This window comes from Panthera pardus, unplaced genomic scaffold (assembly GCF_024362965.1).
Source record: "Panthera pardus isolate Hobbes unplaced genomic scaffold, ASM2436296v1 HiC_scaffold_6, whole genome shotgun sequence".
Classification (NCBI taxonomy): domain Eukaryota; kingdom Metazoa; phylum Chordata; class Mammalia; order Carnivora; family Felidae; genus Panthera; species Panthera pardus.
The window spans coordinates 65553665-65572575 of record NW_026526991.1 but is presented as its reverse complement, the minus strand read 5'-3'; the positions used below and the strand labels follow the sequence as shown (position 1 = coordinate 65572575).

Below are 18911 nucleotides of genomic sequence, written 5' to 3'. Positions count from 1 at the left end.
AGGAACATTCTTTTGCTATTTAGAAAGACTCTATTATCAACAAGGATGGGCTATGCAGAATAAGACTTTGGACTGATTACCACCTGACATTGCTAATGAAATTTCAGAGGTAGAAAGGTTTGTTATGTCCACCAAAGTTGAAAATTTATATTTTGACAGGTAATTTTTATGTTTGGTTTTTAGCAACAGATTTTTGGGGTCTGCAGCACCATTTACAGTGCTCTGCAGAGCCCATTCATTCCTGCTGGGCTGCCGAGCCCAGCAGGCGTGGGAGGGAGGGACTTGAGACAGCTGCTGCAGGTTGTGGTGTGACAATGGCTGCCATGGATTTTTCTAGCCTGCTTTCCACAGCTCTGCTTTACTTGTTCAAATTTGCTGCAGTCGTCTCCCTAGAAAAAATAAAACCCAACACACAAATTATTTTATCTATTTCTTGCATATTTCATAGGAAAAACAATCTTCAACATCATCTTATCTCCGTCCCTTTACCAAATAAATGTTTATTTCAGTAAAAAAAGGAGAATTAAGGACGACTTGAATGCTTCGTTCTGAACCCAGAAGTACATTTAATAAAAATAGGAATTAAATGGCATTGAGCAGTCTAAGGATTTATAAGTAGCTCATTGAAAGTACTTCTTATACAATTTTAATAATCAAATAAATGAAACACCGCTGGACCATGGTAAAGTGTGCAAAGCTTTCCTTATGGAGGGAGAGGCACAGTCTTGAATTTTATTTTCTTTACAGTATAAAAGGAATATGTCATTTCCCCAATAGTCTCAGTTCCTAATGCAACTTACTGAGGATTAAACAAAAGAGAGGCGTGTTCATGCAAGTGATTCTTTGTAATTCTATCTCAGAGCTATTCTGTTCCCTATGCAAATGAGGATTTTTTTCTCCCCTTGGGTATAAGTAACAATAAGATCTAGGTCAGAAATAGATTATTTGAGCACTGATAACCTTAAATATATAAATGGGAGAGCAGGGGAAATAACTAATCTGTTCCTTTTTCCCTCATTATCTGACTTAATGGCATGCAAACTATTAGAAATTTTTTTTACTAGTTCGCTTCTTTTTTTTTTCTGTCAGTTTCTTTAACTTACATAAACATACATGCATAAGTATTCTGTCTACTAAGGGATTCATTCTTGTCCACAGTAAGATTAGCATAAAACATCTTTTCTTTTATAATATTTGTAGAATTTAAGTTATTTGTGTGTCTATGCCTTTTCTCCATTAAAATGTGAATCTTAGTCCCTGGCAAAGTGCCAAGCATACACTAACCATTACACACGTTTGTTGAATTAAATGAACGGTTTCTTTCTGTGCATATTTTAATTAACTATTATAATGTGTAGTAATTTAAAGGTATTTAATAAGTATTTTTCCTTTTTAAAATGTTTATTTATTTATTTTGAGAGAGAGCAAGAGAGCACGAATGAGGAAGGGGCAGAGAGAGAGAGGGAGAGAGAGAATCCCAAGCAGACTCCGCAATCTAAGTGCAGAACCCAACACGGGGCTTGATCTCATGAACCGTGAGCTTATGACCTGAGCTGAACTCAAGAGCCGTACGCTTAACTGACTGAGCCACCGAGGCATCCCAAAACTCTCCATTTTCTGGGTTTCCTTCTTATATATTTTTGGTTTGCTTGTTCTCTGTCTCTGCTGGTTCCTCCTCCTCTCCCAGTCTTTAAATGTTGGAGTTTCTCAAAGTTCAGTCCTAGACTCTTGACTCATTTTATTCTATATGATCTTAGTCACTCCTAATAGATGGTAAGTGCTTTCATTTCCAAGGGTGCAAATCCTTTGTATATGTCCATCACTTCTTTTTTAAAAATTTTTTTTAATGTTTATTTTTGAGAGACAGAGAGACACAGAGTGAGTGGGGGAGGGGCAGAGAGAGAGAGAGAGAAAGACACAGAATCTGTAGAGGCTCCAGGCTCTGAGCTGTCAGCACAGAGCCCGACGCAGGGCTCAAACTCACAAGCCGTGAGATCATGACCTGAGCCCAAGTCAGATGCTTAACCGACTCAGCCACCCAGGCGCCCCATATGCCCATCACTTCTTAACAATTCTTCTTAGTTTCAGATTGTGTAGTAAACTTCCAGTCTTAGACTGGGTTTCTCACAGGTATCCCCAGTTGAACTAGTTACCTTCCCATAAACACGCACCTTCTACAAGGTTCTCTTGCTCAGTAAATGGAGCAGCATATATCTGATTTCTCAAATCAGAAAGAAGAATTACTCTTGATAGCTCCCTCTCTTTTTCTGACCAGCATAGAATCGATCACTAAGTCCTATCAGGTTTACTTCCTAAATCTCTCTCAGATCTTATTCTTTTCTTCCATCTCTATTGCCTTCACTCTAGTAAGTACATCATCTTTTGCCTGGACAACTGCAGTGCCCTTCTAGATTTTCTTTACATATACTCCTAACCCCACCCAGTTCAGTCTTCACACAACAGCCAGAGTGATCTTATTATGATACATATCACAGATCATGTAACATAATACAGATCATGTCACACCATTGCTTAAAGCAGATCAATGGCTGCCTATTAGTTTTAAGATGAAGATCCCATACCCTTAATATGGCTGCTTTAATTCCATAATGGAAGTAAATCTTATACTTCAAAATCTGCAAAAGGACATATTAATTTAAAATTATGTCAAAATTCAGCTAATTTCCTGAGAGATGATTTTGATAGGGAGGAGGGAGGCAAAGGAGTTATAAAAGCTAGATATTCACTTTATAATTATTTGTTATGGTATAAAATTATGTTTTATTTTTTTTGTATTTATACCATATTTATAATAAAAAAATTTAATGATATAAACCCATGAGTTTATGAAGATATTCCACAAAGGAAAAATAAAAATAGGAAAAAAGTGAATTAAAAATAACATCTGATACCATTGCACCACTGGAAGTAACTAGGGCAGCAATTCCATACTCTACACATTGGCAATCAGATAAAGATTTGAGCATTTGTCCTGCATTTCCTGTATAAACTATATTTCAAGGTAACCAAATGACCCAAATTAATTAGGGAAAATCATTGTTTTATAGAGTTTTATAGAGTAATGTCAACTAGTGAATATGGAAGTAATAGAATTAGAAAAATTACCCTTGCATCCCCTAATGAAGTAATTTATTCAAGCAAAGATCATCAGTGGATAACAACTCTGATAAAATATTGATGGGGAATTTTTTAAATGTTTATTTTTGAGAGAGAGAGAGTGTATGCAAGCAGGGGAGGGACAGAGAGAGAGGGAGACAGAATCTGAAGCAGGCTCCAGGCTCTGAGCTGTCAGCACAGAGCCCCATGCAGGGCTCCAACTCACGAACCTTAAGATCATGACCTGAGTCAAAGTCAGATGCTTAACCAACTAAGGTACCCAGGCGCCCCTGTTGGGGAATTTTTAAATGAAAGGATTCAGCTATTACTAAGTGAACTCACTGCTCAATATTAGCATCACTAAAAGTGGGACAATCAGACCCTGCGACCCTGTGATGTGATCTGATAGGAAGCACACAGCATCACCTATGAAAGTGCATCAGAAACAGCTGTGCTAAACCTATAACCAAACTTTTAGAACTAACTTCCATTTATAGGAACAAGTCAGATGACATCACAGGGAGGCAAACAAAAACTCAAAGTGTGGGACATTCTATGGGACAAATTATCTTGTTTCTGCAACAACTGAGTGGTCTGTATCTTAGTGTTTGGTTGGAGTACATCATACACTATGAATAAGAGTCCTTTTTGGATTTGAAGATTACAAAAAAATTTTTTTCCCACTCTGCAGCTTGCCTTTTTACTCTCCTAATGATGTAATGATGTCATCTGATGAATGGAAGTTCTTAATTGTAGTGTAGTTGTGTTTATCACTTTTTCTTTATTGTTAGCATTTAAAAAATATTTATTTAGTTTTGAGAAGGGGGGGAGGGGCAGAAAGAGGTGGGGACAGAGGATCTGAGGTGGGTTCTGTGCTGTCCACAGAGAGCTCTATATGGGGCTCCAACCCATGAACCATGAGAACATGACCTGAGCTCAAGTTGGAGGCTCAAAGAACTGGGCCACCCAAGCACCCCATTGGTAGCATTGTTTTAAAGATTTTGTTTTTAAGTAATCTGTACACCCACTGTGGGGCTTGAATCTACAACCCTGAGATGCAGAGTCACATGCTCTACTACTGAGCCAGTCAGGTGACCCTATTGTTAGTACTTTTTGAGTTACATTTAAGAAATCTTTGCCAGGGCACCTGGGTGGGTCAGTCGCTTGGGCATTCGACCCTTGATTTCGGCTCAGATCATGATCTCATGGTTCGTGAATTTGAGCCCCATATCGGGCTCTGTGCTGGCAGCAGGGAGCCTGCTTGGGATTCTCTGTCTCCCTCTTTCTCTGCCCCTCCCTCTCTCTCTCTCTCTCTCTATCTCTATCTCTCTCTCTCTCTCAAGAATAAATAAATAAACATTTATTTTTTTTTAAACGTTTTATTTATTTTTGAGACAGGGAGAGACAGCATGAACAGGGGAGGGTCAGAGAGAGGGAGACGCAGAATCGGAAACAGGCTCCAGGCTCCGAGCTGTCAGCACAGAGCCCGACGCGGGGCTCAAACTCACGGACCGCGAGATCATGACCTGAGCCGAAGTCGGCCGCTTAACTGACTGAGCCACCCAGGCGCCCCTAAATAAATAAACATTTAAAGAAAAAAAGAAAAAAAATTTTGCCTATCCACAGGTCATGGATTCTTCTAAAGGATTTATTGTTTAAGCTTTTACATTTAGTTCCACAATACATACAGGAACCGATATTTTTGTGTGTGTTTGATGTGATGTAGAGGTCAGATCTGTTTTTTTCCCCATATGAATATCCAGTTGGCCCAACACTATTTATTTATAAGACCATACTTCCCCACTGGACTCCAGTGACACTTTTGTCATGAATCAAGCTACCATATGTATATTTGGGAACCCTCCTCTCAGTAGCTCATACATATTTCAACTTCATTATTTTCTAAATTATCTTTTTTAACCCAAGTAATTAACTCATATGAATGATCACCCCTATATTTTTCAAACACTTATTCATTTGTTTCTTCTTTTTGGAAACACATAAGATTGCCTACTAAGTTGCATATATTGGGCTAGGTATAGTGTAGGATAAATAAATGTTTATTTGGCTAAGATTTAATTGGACATAATGCATTCTGATAAGTCCCAAGAAAGAGGCATGGCATGGTCCTGTGCAAGGAGATATATATTACCTATAACCTCTAGGTCTTTGGGGGATGGTGTGGTATAAAGAATGCAGGAAACCTTCCTGGAAGAGGCAATTCTTGGGATTGTCTTGAAAAATAAATAGAAGTAGCAGGTACAAATGGAGAAGAGAGTGCACATGCAAATACACAGACAGTTGGGTTAGTTTCAGAAACTGGAAATGGTTTGTTATGGTTTATTACATGAAGTGTAAGGAGAAAGGGATTGGGTGGCTGGAGGATTATAGCAAAGAATTGATTATGAAAGGACCTTATTCCAAACTCAAAGAGAGCCATTAAAGGAAAGAGGAATAATAAACTTTGCATTTCAGAAAGATCCTTCTGACTGTTATGTGCAGAAAGAATAGACAGAGCAGAGTTGGTTACAGGGGAACATAATGCAGAGAGACTGGCTAGTCTTCCTATACATGATTATGCTGACATGGTGAATTTACATTTATTTACTTTAGGGTTCAGTACTGATCGATGTATTGAGTGATTTGGCTCTTACTGTGTATGGCCCTTAAAGACTACCTGCTACATTCACCTTGGCCAAATTCCTCATTAACAATTTAGGTAAGAATGTGACCCACACCTGAATTCAGAATTTTATTTAAAGCTTAACATTATCTTTTTCAAACTCTGGTCAACACAATGCAATATTACTAAATAATAAGTTTTTCTGAATAACAGTGGTAAGAATTATCAGTGGTGATTCTGGTAACTGAGTTTCATCTATTTTGGGAAGGACTTTTGTTGTATAGTAGAGAGAAATATTAATGAATTTCGATCCCAGAAGTAAGACTTATGAAATAATGCAAACACCTCTACCCTATAATATTAAAAATGTATCTCTTGTATTGTAATACAGTGCTTTGAGGTCGCTCATTGATGTTCAGGCACTTAGTGAACTCTTTTGAACAACATATTTATGTCCTGACATACACATTTTAATTTGTAGTTTTGCTCTGGCTGCAAGCCTACTATTGAAATCCAACCTTTGACAAAACTTGAAGAGGCTCAAAGGCATCCTGAGAAGAGAAAAAAAAGAAGAAAGTGGAGAGGCAGCAGATAATCTCAGTTTTCCATAAAACACAATTTATAATTTGGTTGCATTTTATTAGCCCAAATTACACACACTCACAAGAATGCACACTGAAGGCTTCACTTCCATCCTACCCCACCCTCCCCTTAAAGCATATGGAAATTAGGTGGCAGCCTGGGAAGGTTGCCATGGTGCACTGGCTGCAGGCATTTGATAGTAGTCAAAGATGCCCCAAAGTCCCTTCCCCCAACCATCCAAATGTGCACTTCTCTTCTTTCTTTCAAATCCCTGTCTTAACTAATTCCATAGCATAGATAAATCAGGGTGACGCTGATTTACTAGTGAACAACAGAATCGATGTTTTCATGTTGTAGGAAGTAAAATACTGAGGAATTACAACTGGTCTATTTTTATGTAGCACTAGCCACACAAAAATTCAGAATTCACTTTTAAAATGTCTTATACAACATGTTCCCATCTTCAGGACTTATATTTCTTACTTGGCTTTATCCCTTTGGATGACCTGTGGGTATCTCAAGTTCAACATATCTAAATGGAATTAGTTATTCTTCTCCATTACCCTCTTTAGTGTTCTATATTCTTCATTATTCTATATCCTCAATATCAGTTCATTGTCATCTGCCTAGTCTACCAAGCTAGACTAAAATAAGAATAACCTTGTATAATGTTTACTATATACCAGGCACTATTCTTAGCACTTTATGTATATCAACTCTTTCAAGTTACTCCCAACTGATCACTAAATTCTGTCCATTATATTTCAATTTGTCTTACTAAATATTTGCATAATGAACAAATAACTATTTTTCTAAAGCCTAACCAATTAAAAAATTTTTTTAACATTTATTTAGTTTTGAGAGAGAGAAAGAGAGACAGAACATGAGCAGGGGAGGGGCAGAGAGAGACACACACAGAATCTGAAGAAGGCTCCAGGCTCTGAGCTGTCAGCACAGATCCTGACACGGGGCTCGAACTCACAAACCATGAGATCATGACCTGAGCCAAAGTCAGATGCTTAACCAACTGAGTCACCCAGGTGCCTCTAAAGCTTGGCCAATTTTATTAGCCAAAGGGGCTAGTTCAAGGGCAAGATGTGGCAAATATTTAGGACTTGGTCTTTGAAGCTTCTTCTTTAAGCATTGGCGCAAAAGACGTAAAACTTTTTTCCTGGCCCAGAGGAGTTCAAGGTCTAGTGATTGAAACTGCTATTACAATACATTGTGTCCAGTGCTGTGTGAGAGAGGACAGTGCAGGAGCTGCTGACACAAAGAACTGTCACATTTCCCAACTTCATCCCAGGATAGTGTTCACTGTCTCACACCATACCACCACCTCTACATTCTTTATAAAACGATCATGCTGTCTGTCTCACATTGCCTGCCTCGTGCAAGTTTGAGTTTAAAAGGATAAGTCCAAGCAAATACGTTTCTCCTAAATTCTCTAACAAAAACACAGCTCAAGATCTAAATTTATTTTTATTTTTTTAAGCGTTTACTTATTTATTTCATTTAGAAATGTTTGCTTTAAATAGGCTCCATGCCTACGTATGAATCCAAGAGACAAAATAGTGGAGGATAACCCTTTGTAACATATTAGAATCACCCTCTATACTAGTTTTTCCTAAAAGTGCTAAAGTAACTAGGGGGCTAGTTAACTGATTCCCAGTTCCTGCATCCTGCACCAGAGTCAGACTGAGTAGATCTAATTCAGTAAATAGTATTCCCTTCGATTAATATTTACCATTTTGGAACTAAAGAGTTGTAATGGTTTGGGGTGGTATGATCCAGTTATTTCTGAATTCTGAAAACCACTGAATAAGTTCGCAGAGAATTACTTTCCAGACTGTTGTAATCTTAAAAGACATAACTCCCAAATGACACCCAGCCTAGAGAGGTGTTTTGGGAAACATTTCTCAGTCTTCATTTAGATTTACAAATCAATTATGCATGTGCAGAGAAGAGGAAAGGCTGTGTTTTTCTTCATCTGTGCAGCCTAAGAGATCATTTAGGAAACACTTCTTCATTCTGCAGAAACATTGATTATGCATGTGTAGAAAAGAAAGGATTAGAAAAGGCTGTTTTATCTCTTTATAAGAAAAGCTGTTTTTCTAGTATACTGATTATAAGAATTATAGAGGTTTACTCAAGATAGCATGGCCTGAAATAAGTTCCCTCCATGGCAAACTTATATGGTAAACATGGTATATCTTAATAAGCCCCCTATTATTTTTTGTTAATGATTTCAGTATTTTTAGATATGTGAGAGAGACTTCACTCTCACCCCTCATGTTACTAAGCAACATGTCATACGTTGCTAGGAGACAGACTAGCAAGCTTAGGGGCACTTCAGTTCCCTTATCACCTTGCATAACACATGACTATACCCTAGAGAGTTTTACAGTCTTAAGAGAAAAGAGAGAAAAAGTATAATGGCATACAGAAAGGATAGAAAAAGTGACAGGGGTGGGGGAATGGAATAAAGAAAAGAGCAAGGTATTTGAGAAGAGTGTGTGAGGTTGGCAGAGGAAGGGCTATTATGCAATTTCCTTGAATGAGTCATGGAAAAACCTTAAATTGCCAGTGCTCTATTTCATATTCTGTATGCTTCTACCTTTTCTAAAAACAAATTAGAGACTGTACTTGGGGAAGAAGATCTTTCAGATAATATTCCTGAATATTATCAGAAGGGTAGAAACTAACCGTAACTTTGTAGAGAAGATTGCCAATTCCAAACACATTAAACAAGTCACACCTTATTTAAAATTCCAGATCAGATACACAATACTATTTCATTCCATTTATCTCTCAAAATAGTGAAAATGGACGGTACTAAGAGAGAGGTTAGAATGTAAGTGTTCTTGAACAAATTTAGAAGCAAGATTGTCATACAGGCTCCCGGGCAGTGTGTTTCTGTACAAAATTTTAAAAATCTAGTATAAATGGGGGAAAGAAGAAGCTGTTGTGCTCTACCTGGAAGATTCTGTTGTGTCTGAAATAGGAAACCAAGCTCCAGGTTTTATTGTGTACATGTGAAAGGTTGAGTCTTTGTGTCTCTGTGGCATTTACTGTTGCTGGCAACCAGGAAGCTCTGTAGCAATTGTTGCTAGGTCCTCAGTGCCTCTGTTTGCCTGAAACCTTAATCAGCGCCAGAAACACCAGAGATAAAAATCATTGCACAAAATCCAGTGCCCGTTATCCCCAATGGTCCTGCTGCAAACAGTCCATCTTGTGTTCAGTGAAAATCAGCATAAAATGGAGACTTGACACAAAGAGTTCCATCCTCAGTGTCGTCTCCGTGAATGCCCGCTCTTTCAGTGCAGAGCGGTGAGAGGACACTGGAGAATGGTTTAATTAAAGTAAAGCTTATATCTGGTGTCACCAGCTTAACTAAATGCATAATAAAGAGTCTGAGAGAAGAACACAGACAAGAAAGATTTCATCAGATTTAGATGACTTCCAGTTCTGAGGTCGCATCAACATTCGTTGACAGCTTGAGATCACCTTAGTGACAACAGAAGTCCTGGTACGAATGATGGCACCATTTCAAATAGGAGTCCAGAGATTCTGATAAAGATCCCCAGAAATAACCTGCATTGTCTCTTGAAATGAAATACTGGCTCTTAGGTGAGCTTCAGAGACCGGTACAACCCACTTACTCAAGCCATCCTATACAAATATAGACTTCAAATTTTGCTTCCTGTGTGTCTCCTACCCAGATGTAGATGGTTATAGCTCTGAACTTACCTGGAAACAATGGCAAATCTGGGCTGAGATTTAGTAAACATTGATGCTGAGATGACATAAATATCTACTTCCATCAGGCATCTAGCCTCCGGAGTGGGTCTGAAGAGATATTTATGGTTGCGATTATTACTAATTTTTGAGTACCTTATCAAGGCTAAATACTATATTATCTAGTTTAATCCTCAAAATAATTCTTAGGGGTAGGTACAATTATATTCACTTTTTTTCCTCTCTTGAGGAAACTGAGGTTCAGAGAAATTAGATAATATGTCCAAGGTCTCTCACAGCTGATATGTGACAAAATGAAAATTCAAACCTGGACCTATCTGTCTCCAGCATTTGACTTTGAACCACTACTCTATGTATTGTTTAATAGAGAATGCTCTTTATATGGAAATAAATTATGTAGTACATCACACTTGTGTCAAGGTGAAGACTGTAGGGTCTTGGGTCTCACTGTCCCCTTATGGGGCAGTGGAGACTCAGAATGTCTGCTCCCCCTGGAGTTGACTTTGCCATAAAGGCCCTACCAGGACAATCCTTCAGAACCCCGTGATGCCTCATCCTTGCACTTCCCCAAATCTAGGTTATTCAATATGTAATAACACTCCCTGAGGTCTTTAGGTGAGTGGTTCAGATTGGGCTCTGCAATCCCAGCCCATTCAACCTGGTAGTCCTTTTTCAATGTGAGGCAAAGACTTTGCCCCTAAACCCTTTCTACATTCATCTGATCTCTCCTTCTCATTTGCTTATCTAATAAGAACAGGAGATCATTTTTAGGGACTGCGTGATCTGAATTCTAATTTAGAAAAGAATGCCTTTTCAAAAGAACAGTCTGGGGCATCTGGCTGGGTCAGTTGGTTAAGCGGCCGACTCTTGGATTTTGGTTCAGGTCATGATCTCACAGTTGGTGAGTTTGAGCCCTGTGTCAGGCTCTGTGCTGACAGCACGGAGCCTGCTTGGGATTCTCTCTCTCTCTCTCTCTCTCTCTCTCTCTCTCTCTCTCTCTCTCTCTTTCTCTCTTTCTCTCTCTTTCTCTCTCTCCCCCTCCCTCTCTCTTTGCCCCTTCCCTGCCTGCACATGCTCTCTCTCTCTCTTTCTCAAAATACGTAAATAAACTTCAAAAAAGAAGAGTCTGGAGAGATTCACGTTTTACATTATCCAGACCTTTGTTCAGTGCCTTGGAGTCACATTGTCTCAAAATCTTCATTTTAGAATAAAATGTTTCCTTTTCCTTGGCATAACCGAAAAGTCCACTGAATGGTATTTTCAGAACAAAGAAACGTTTGATAATTAAAAATGCTTTCATTCTTACATGTACACTGGGCAGAAAACATGAAATAGTCACATGCAGATGGTATGCTGGGGACTGCTTGTTAGGGCTCATGCGAGCAGAATATAGGCAGCTCTTTCCAACTCTGTATTCAGAGACGTCACACTGGTAGCTTGAAACTGGTCATGATGGGAACATTTACACCATAGAAATTGGCCATGCTACAAATCTGGGCGCCTTTTTTTTTTTTTTTTTTTTTTTTGCCTCTTTATCTTAGAGCTAGTTAGTTGTTAAACCACTAGGAGAGGAGCTCTCAAAGAGCAATGTGTCAGCAGTATAATTGCAGTGAAACATAATCCATCCTTGTATCGCTAAGCATCATGTTGCTGGATTCTCATACTGTATAAATGAAGGAAGTCATCTGCTCAGTGTGTATTAATACAAGTTTTATTAAATGAGGGCCCTCAAACAAAAGACTTGGTAGAAATTGCATTCACAGGCATGAACAGGACAGTATGATCCACATCTTCTCAGAACATTTGGGTATGTTTGGCAGTGTCTAAGAGAGAGATATAAAGCAGGTTTCAGGGACAACATAGTTTTCTCAGAATAGCACCTATAAGGGGCTTTTGGATCCTGAGGTGATCACCCAAAGATTCTGTATTGAAATCCATAGATGATAGGCCTAGTCTCTATGTGTGAGAAGCTTTATGACCTGACTTGAATGGTAATTGTTAGAAAAATGGGATTTAAAAATATGACTTCTATTGCCAAGTAATTTGAGAATATTGATAATAATAGCTAACATTTCTTAATTTACTGCTATGTGCTAGGCTCTGTTCTAGGCATTTTACTTGTATTGACTCATTTATAGCTCATTATAACTCTCAGAGATAGGTGCTATGATTATCCCCATTTTACAGATGATAAAATTGCACAAAATGTTTAAGTAAGTTGCTGAAGGTCACCAAGTAAGCAACAGAACCAGAGTTCAAACCCAAAAAGTCTGAAGGCCTTTGTAGGCCTTCTAGTATACCTTTTCATGCTAAATATAGATCAAGCTTAACATTTAGGTTATTTCTAATGCCTTATTTTAGCAGAGCATTTACAATACCACTAGTCAGTATTTTTCCAACCTTTTGGCCACTGATGCATTGTAGAAAATACATTTTGCATTCATATCATATACCCCAAACAAAATAATACTCTTACTATGCATAATATTCTCTGATACTTTCTATCCTATCCTATTTCCCTTCTTTTATGCACCTTAATCTGAAAAATCAGTGACTAGTTCTCATCCACATTAACTGTCTGTAGATTTTTGAAAGTGACGACAGGTACATAGGGTAGGTAACCAATGTATAGAACTTGTTTGGTGAATCTTCATCCTTGTTAGGTTTTCTGGACAGCTGCACACGCATATGGTACAGAACATTCCTTATTCCTTTGGCCCAGACAGCTTTGTTGAGCCTGGTGTCAATACGCATATCACCTTCATGGTGAATTTCCAGATCTCTTTCAGTGCCTAAGGTGCATGCTTCTTGAAACCCACTCCATGGATGCGCTTGTGAATGTTGATGGTGTATTCTCTGGTCACTACCTCCTTGCTGGCAGAATGGCTCTTCCTCTTGCCATCCTTTTTTGTGGGATCATTTCTGCTGGACCCTGATTGGAAAGGAAGAGTGCGAGGTACTGTGGGAGAGGGAAAGCAGCATTACAAGTACAACTTCTGGGTCGCTTCCTATTCTATTTCACTTTTTAAATACTGGTCACAAGTCACTTAGTTGATTTCTTGACATGCTAATGAGTGGTAAACCTACTGTCTGAAATTCAGTGTAGTAAATTTTCGTATATGGGGTCCCGTGCCATGGTTTGGTTTACTACTGGTATCCTATTTTAGAGCAGAATTCACGGTATTCTATTTCCTTTCCAGTTAACCTATGGTCTAGTGGCAAAGTCATGTGAAGATGGACATATGTTTTAAAAAAGATGCAAGAGATAATGGAAGTCTGGACTAGGCTGATGGCAGTGAAAATGGAAAGGAAGAATCTGACGTGAGAGTTTTAGAGGAAGACTTTCAGGATTTGACAGGACATGAGTGACTAGTGTCCCTTCCCAGATGATACAATTAGTGATGTCCCAAGTGTCCAGGATGGGCAGAGAGGTGAGATGTAAGGTATGGAGCCATGGGACAATAGCCAGATGCAATGGTCTATCAGGTTTTCAGGCTAGTTGTGCTAAGGTTACCACATTCTAAAGCTGAATTACTGAATCCAAATGGTTGAAACAAGAAGGGAAGGTAAAACGTGAAACAAGCAAGTTAGAGACCATTGTGCTATCAGCACAGAGCCCAACACAGGACTTGATCCCACAAACAGTGAGATCATGACCCGAGCCAAAATCAAGAGTCAGATGCCCAACCAACTGAGCCACCCAGTTTCCACACATTACCCTCCCCTATCAAACCTTATTATTATTCTTATATAGCATTTACAGCTACCTGAAGGTTATCTATCTATCTATCTATCTATCTATCTATCTATCTATCTATCGTTTGTGACTCCTCTAGAATATAGGTTTTTTGCATTTTTTAAATTAAGTTTTTAATTTTAATCCCAGTATAGTTAACATACAGTGTTATATTAGTTTCAGGTGTACAATATAGTGATTCAACAACTTTAGGCATTACTCAGTGCTCATCATAAGTGTACTCTTAATCTCCATCATCTATTTCATCCATCCCCTTATCCACCTCCCTTCTGGTAACCATGTTTGTTCTCTATAGTTAAGAGTCTGTTTCTTGGTTTGTCTCCAGAGATGAACTTTGAAAACATGTTGCTAAGTGAAAGAAGCTAGACATAGAAGGCCATATATTGTATGGTTTCATTTATGTAAGATGTTCAGAAGAGACAAATTCATACAGACATAAAGTAAATTAGTGGTTGCCTGGGGATGGTGGAGAGAGGGTATGTGGAAAGAAGTTGGAGAAAAGGGGGAGTGACTACTAATGTATACAAGATTTCTTAGTGGGGTGATGAAAGTTCTCTGAAATTGATTATGGTGATGGTTGCATAACTCTATGAATATACTTACAACCATTACATTGTAATCGTATGGTGAATCGTATGGTACATTAATTATATTTACATAAAGCTGTTGTCTAAAAAAAAGATTATAGGGGCGCCTGAGTGGCTCAGTCGGTTAAGTGGCTGACTTTGGCTCAGGTCATGATCTCACGGTTCATGAGTTCGAGCCCCGCGTCGGGCTCTGTGCTGACAGCTCAGAGCCTGGAGCCTGCTTCAGATTCTGTGCCTCCCTCTCTCTCTCCCCCTCCCCTGCTTGTGCTCTGTCTGTCTCTCTCTCTCAAAAATAAATAAACATTAAAGAAATTAAAAAAAAAAAGATTATAACCATGAAAAAAAAATTCCTGATTCTGCTCACTGAATACAAATAATGATATCCTAGTAGCAAAGAACTCCCTTGACACCAAGAGAGTGAGTTTCAAAAACTATTCCCAAGGCATTAAGGAGGTCAGGGGATCTCAGAATAGAATGTGATAAAAGAATCTAACTGCATTACAAACGTATGAAACAAGCTCCCTGAAGAGGATAGGGAGAAAAAGTGCTGATCCAAGTAACTTTGGAGATGGGTGGAATCTATAAGACTAAAGGCAAGAGGAACTCTCCATAAGTCCTGTATTCTAGGCAATAAAGTTGTTTCCCAAGAGGGTACAAGTTAACAATCCTGAAACCACTATATATCTATACTGGAAATGAACGATTAAATATGTATGGTGGATGGTGGGAGCCAAGTTTCTTACTATTGGAGTTAGAGGTTATAGACAAACAAGAAGAGAAAGTTAAAACGTGATAATGGATTCGAGTTGGAGACATCAGTATGAACTCATATTTAGTTTAATATACATGTAATATACATGTAATTACATATAAAATATTAATAAATATGTGTGTATGTACACAGGTTAGTATACATATATATATTTCCTTTTTCTGTCAGCTGAAAGTGCATAGAAGCAATGACACCCCAATAGCAACAAGCACACCTATCCTGTGTTTCTTTCTTTCTTTTGTTTTTTCTTTTTTTTTTTTTTTAAGTAAACCCTACCCACAACGTTGGGCTTGAACTCATGACTCTGAGATCAAGAGTAGCAGATGCTGCCGACTGAGCTAGCCAGGCACCCCCCCACCCCAATCATGTGTTTATAATAACATTTTCCAATAAAAGGAAACAGTTCCTTGGAGAAATGGCTGATTCTAGGACTAAGGCAAGAAATAAAATGATCCTGGAGCATCTTATAGTGCCAGAAAGTAATGAATCGCTAAAACAAAAACAAAAACAAAAAAAACCCCACAATGATGAAGTATGTCAAAGGGACACAGGAGCCACTTGAAAGGAGCCCAGTGGTCAAAGCTGGAGCAATCTGAGCAATAACTAAATGAAGTCGTACTAAATTAAGACCCAAAATATAAAATATCTATGAGTACATCTGATAATAATTAATTAAGTTAGAGGTGAGTTAGGCAAAACTCCCATGGAGAAGAATTTCAATTTTCTTTTCTTTTTCTCATGTTTTTAAAAAAATTATTTAGTTTTGAAAAGGAGAGAGAGTGAGTGAGCATGAGTCGGGAAGGGCAGGGAGAGAGAATTCCAAGCAGGCCCAGTGCAGAGACTGACATGGGGCTCGATACCCCGAACCATGAGATCATGACCTGAGCTGAAACCAAGAGCTGGTTAACTGACTGAGCCACCCTGGTGCCCCTGAAATGTATTTTAAAAAATGTATACAACTCAACATCCCCAAAACAAATAATCCAAGTAAAAAATGGGCAGAAGACATGAACAGACACTTCTCCAAAGGAGACATACAGATGGCCAACAGACACACGGTTTGTGAGTTTGAGCCCTGCATCAGGCTCTGTGCTGGCAGTGTGGAGCCTGCTTGGAATTCTCTCTCAGTCTCTCTCTGCCCCTCCCCCTCTCTTACTCTCTCTCTCTCTCTCTCTCTCTCAAAATAAATAAATAAGAAAAATATATATTTTTATGTAAAAAATATATATTTTTTATATATCTCTTTTATCAGATATGTCATTTGTAAATATCTTCTCCCATTAAGTAGGTTACCTTTTAGTTTTGTTGATTGTTTCCTTTGCTGTGCAGAAAATTTTACTTTGATGTAGTCCCAATAGTTTGTTTTTACTTTTATTTCCCTTGCTTCAGGAGACGTCTAAAAAAATGTTGCAATGGCTGATGTCAGAGAAATTATGCCTGTGCTCTTTTAGGATTTTTATGGTGTCAGGTCTCACATTTAGGTCTTTAATCCATTTTGAGTTTCTTCTTTCTGTGTGGTGTAAGAAAGTGGTCCAGGTTCATTCTTTTGCATGTAGCTGTCCAGTTTTCCCAATATCATTTGTTGAAAGACTGTCTTTTTTTTCCATTGGATATCCTTTCATCTTTTGTCGAAGATTAATTGACCATATAACTGTGGGTTCACTTCTCAGTTTTCTATTCTGTTCCATTGATCTATGTGTCTATTTTTGTGCCAGTTCCATGCTGTTTTGATTACTATAGCTTTGTAATATAACTTGAAGTCCATATTTCTGATACCTCCACTTTTGTTTTTCTTTTTCTTTTCTTGTCTTTTATTATTTTTAAAATGTTTATTCTTGAGAGAGAGAGAGTGTGTGAGCAGGGGAGGGGCAGAGAAGAGGGAGACAGAATCCGAAGCAGGCACCAGGCTCCAGGCTGTCAGCTCAGAGCCCAAAGTGGGGCTCGAGCCCACAACCCTGAGATCATGACCTGAGCCAAAGTCAGATGCTTAACCGACTTAACCACCCAGGCGCCCCTTGTTTTTCTTTTTCAAGATTGCTTTGGCTATTCAGGGTCTTCTGTGGTTCCATACAAATTTTAGGATTGTTTTTTCTAGTTCTGTGAAAAATGTTGTTGGTATTTTGAGAGGGATTGTATTAAATCTTTAGCTTGCTTTGGGTAGTATAGACATTTTAACATTTTTTTCTTCCAATCCGTGAGCATGGAGTGTCTATTTCTTTGTGTCATCTTTAATTTCTTTCATCTATGTTTTATAGTTTTCAGAGTGTAGGTCTTTCACCTCTTTGGTTAAGTTTATTCCTAGGTACTTTATTATTTTTGATGCAATTGTAAATGGGATTATTTTCTTTTTTGGGGGGGGGGATTATTTTCTTAATGTCTCTTTCTGCTGCTTATTATTAGCATATAAAAACGCAACAGATTTCTTTACATTGAGTTTGTATCCTACAGTTTTACTGAGCTCATTTATCAGTTCTAGTAGTTTTCTGGTGGAGTCTTTAGGGTTTTCTATACATAGCGTCATGTCATCTGCAAATAGTGGAAGTTTTACTTCTTCGTTACCAATTTTGAATGCCTTTTATTTCTTTTTGTTCTTGGATTGCTGGGGCTAAGACTTCCAGAACTATGTTGAATAAAAGTGGTGAGAGTGGACATCCTTGTCTTGTTCCTGATCTTAGTGGTGAAACTCCAGTTTTTCCCCATTGAGTATGATGTTTGCTGTGGGTTTTTCATATATGACCTTTATTATGTTGAAATATGTTCCTTTGAGACCTACTTTGTTGAAGGTTTTTATCATGAATGGATGTTGTACTTTGTTGAATGCTTTTTCTGCATGTATTGAAAAGATCATATAGTTTTTTAAATACTTTTTCTTGGTGATGTGATGTATCACTTGTGAATATTGAACCACCCTTGCATCCTGGGAATAAATCCCACTTGATTTTGATGAAAGATTTTTTTAATGTATTGTTGGATTTGGATTGCTAGTATTTTGTTGAGGATTTTTGCATCTATGTTCTTCAGAGATAATGGCCGGTGGTTCTCTTTTTTTATGGTGTCTTTATCTGGCTTTGGTATCAGGGTGATACTGGCCTCATAGAATGAATTGAGAAGTTTTCCTTTCTCCTGTATTTTTTGAACCATTTGAGAAGAATAAATATTAACTCTTCTTTAAACATTTGGTAGAATTCACCTGTGAAACCATCTCGTCCTGGACTTTTGTTTGCTGGGAATTTTTTGATTATGGATTCAATTTCATTGCTGGTAATTGGTTTGTTCAAATTTTCTATTTCTTCTTGCTTCAGTTTGGGGAGGTTATACATTTCTAGGAATTTACCCATTTTTTCAGGGCTGTCCAATTTGTTGGCATATAGTTTTCATAATATTCTCTTATAATTGTTTCTATTTCCATGGTGTTGGTTACTATTTCCCTCTTTCATTGGTGATTTTGTTTATTTGAGTCCTCTCTCTCTCTCTCTGTTGTTTTTTTTTTTTAATTTTTTTAACGTTTATTTATTTTTGAGACAGAGAGAGACAGAGCATGAACAGGGGAGGGTCGGAGAGAGGGAGACACAGAAACCAAAACAGGCTCCAGGCTCTGAGCTGTCAGCACAGAGCCCGACGCGGGGCTCGAACTCACGGACCGCGAAATCATGACCTGAGCCGAAGTTGGTCGCTTAACCGACTGAGCCACCCAGGTGCCCCTCTCTCTCTGTTTTT

General features: G+C 38.3%; 1 pseudogene; it reads right to left on the bottom strand.

Annotated features, from left to right (window-relative positions):
* Positions 1 to 12632: 12632 nt before the first annotated feature.
* Positions 12633 to 18532, bottom strand: LOC109249286 (60S ribosomal protein L31-like; annotated as a pseudogene).
* Between the last annotated feature and the right edge of the window lie 379 nt (positions 18533 to 18911).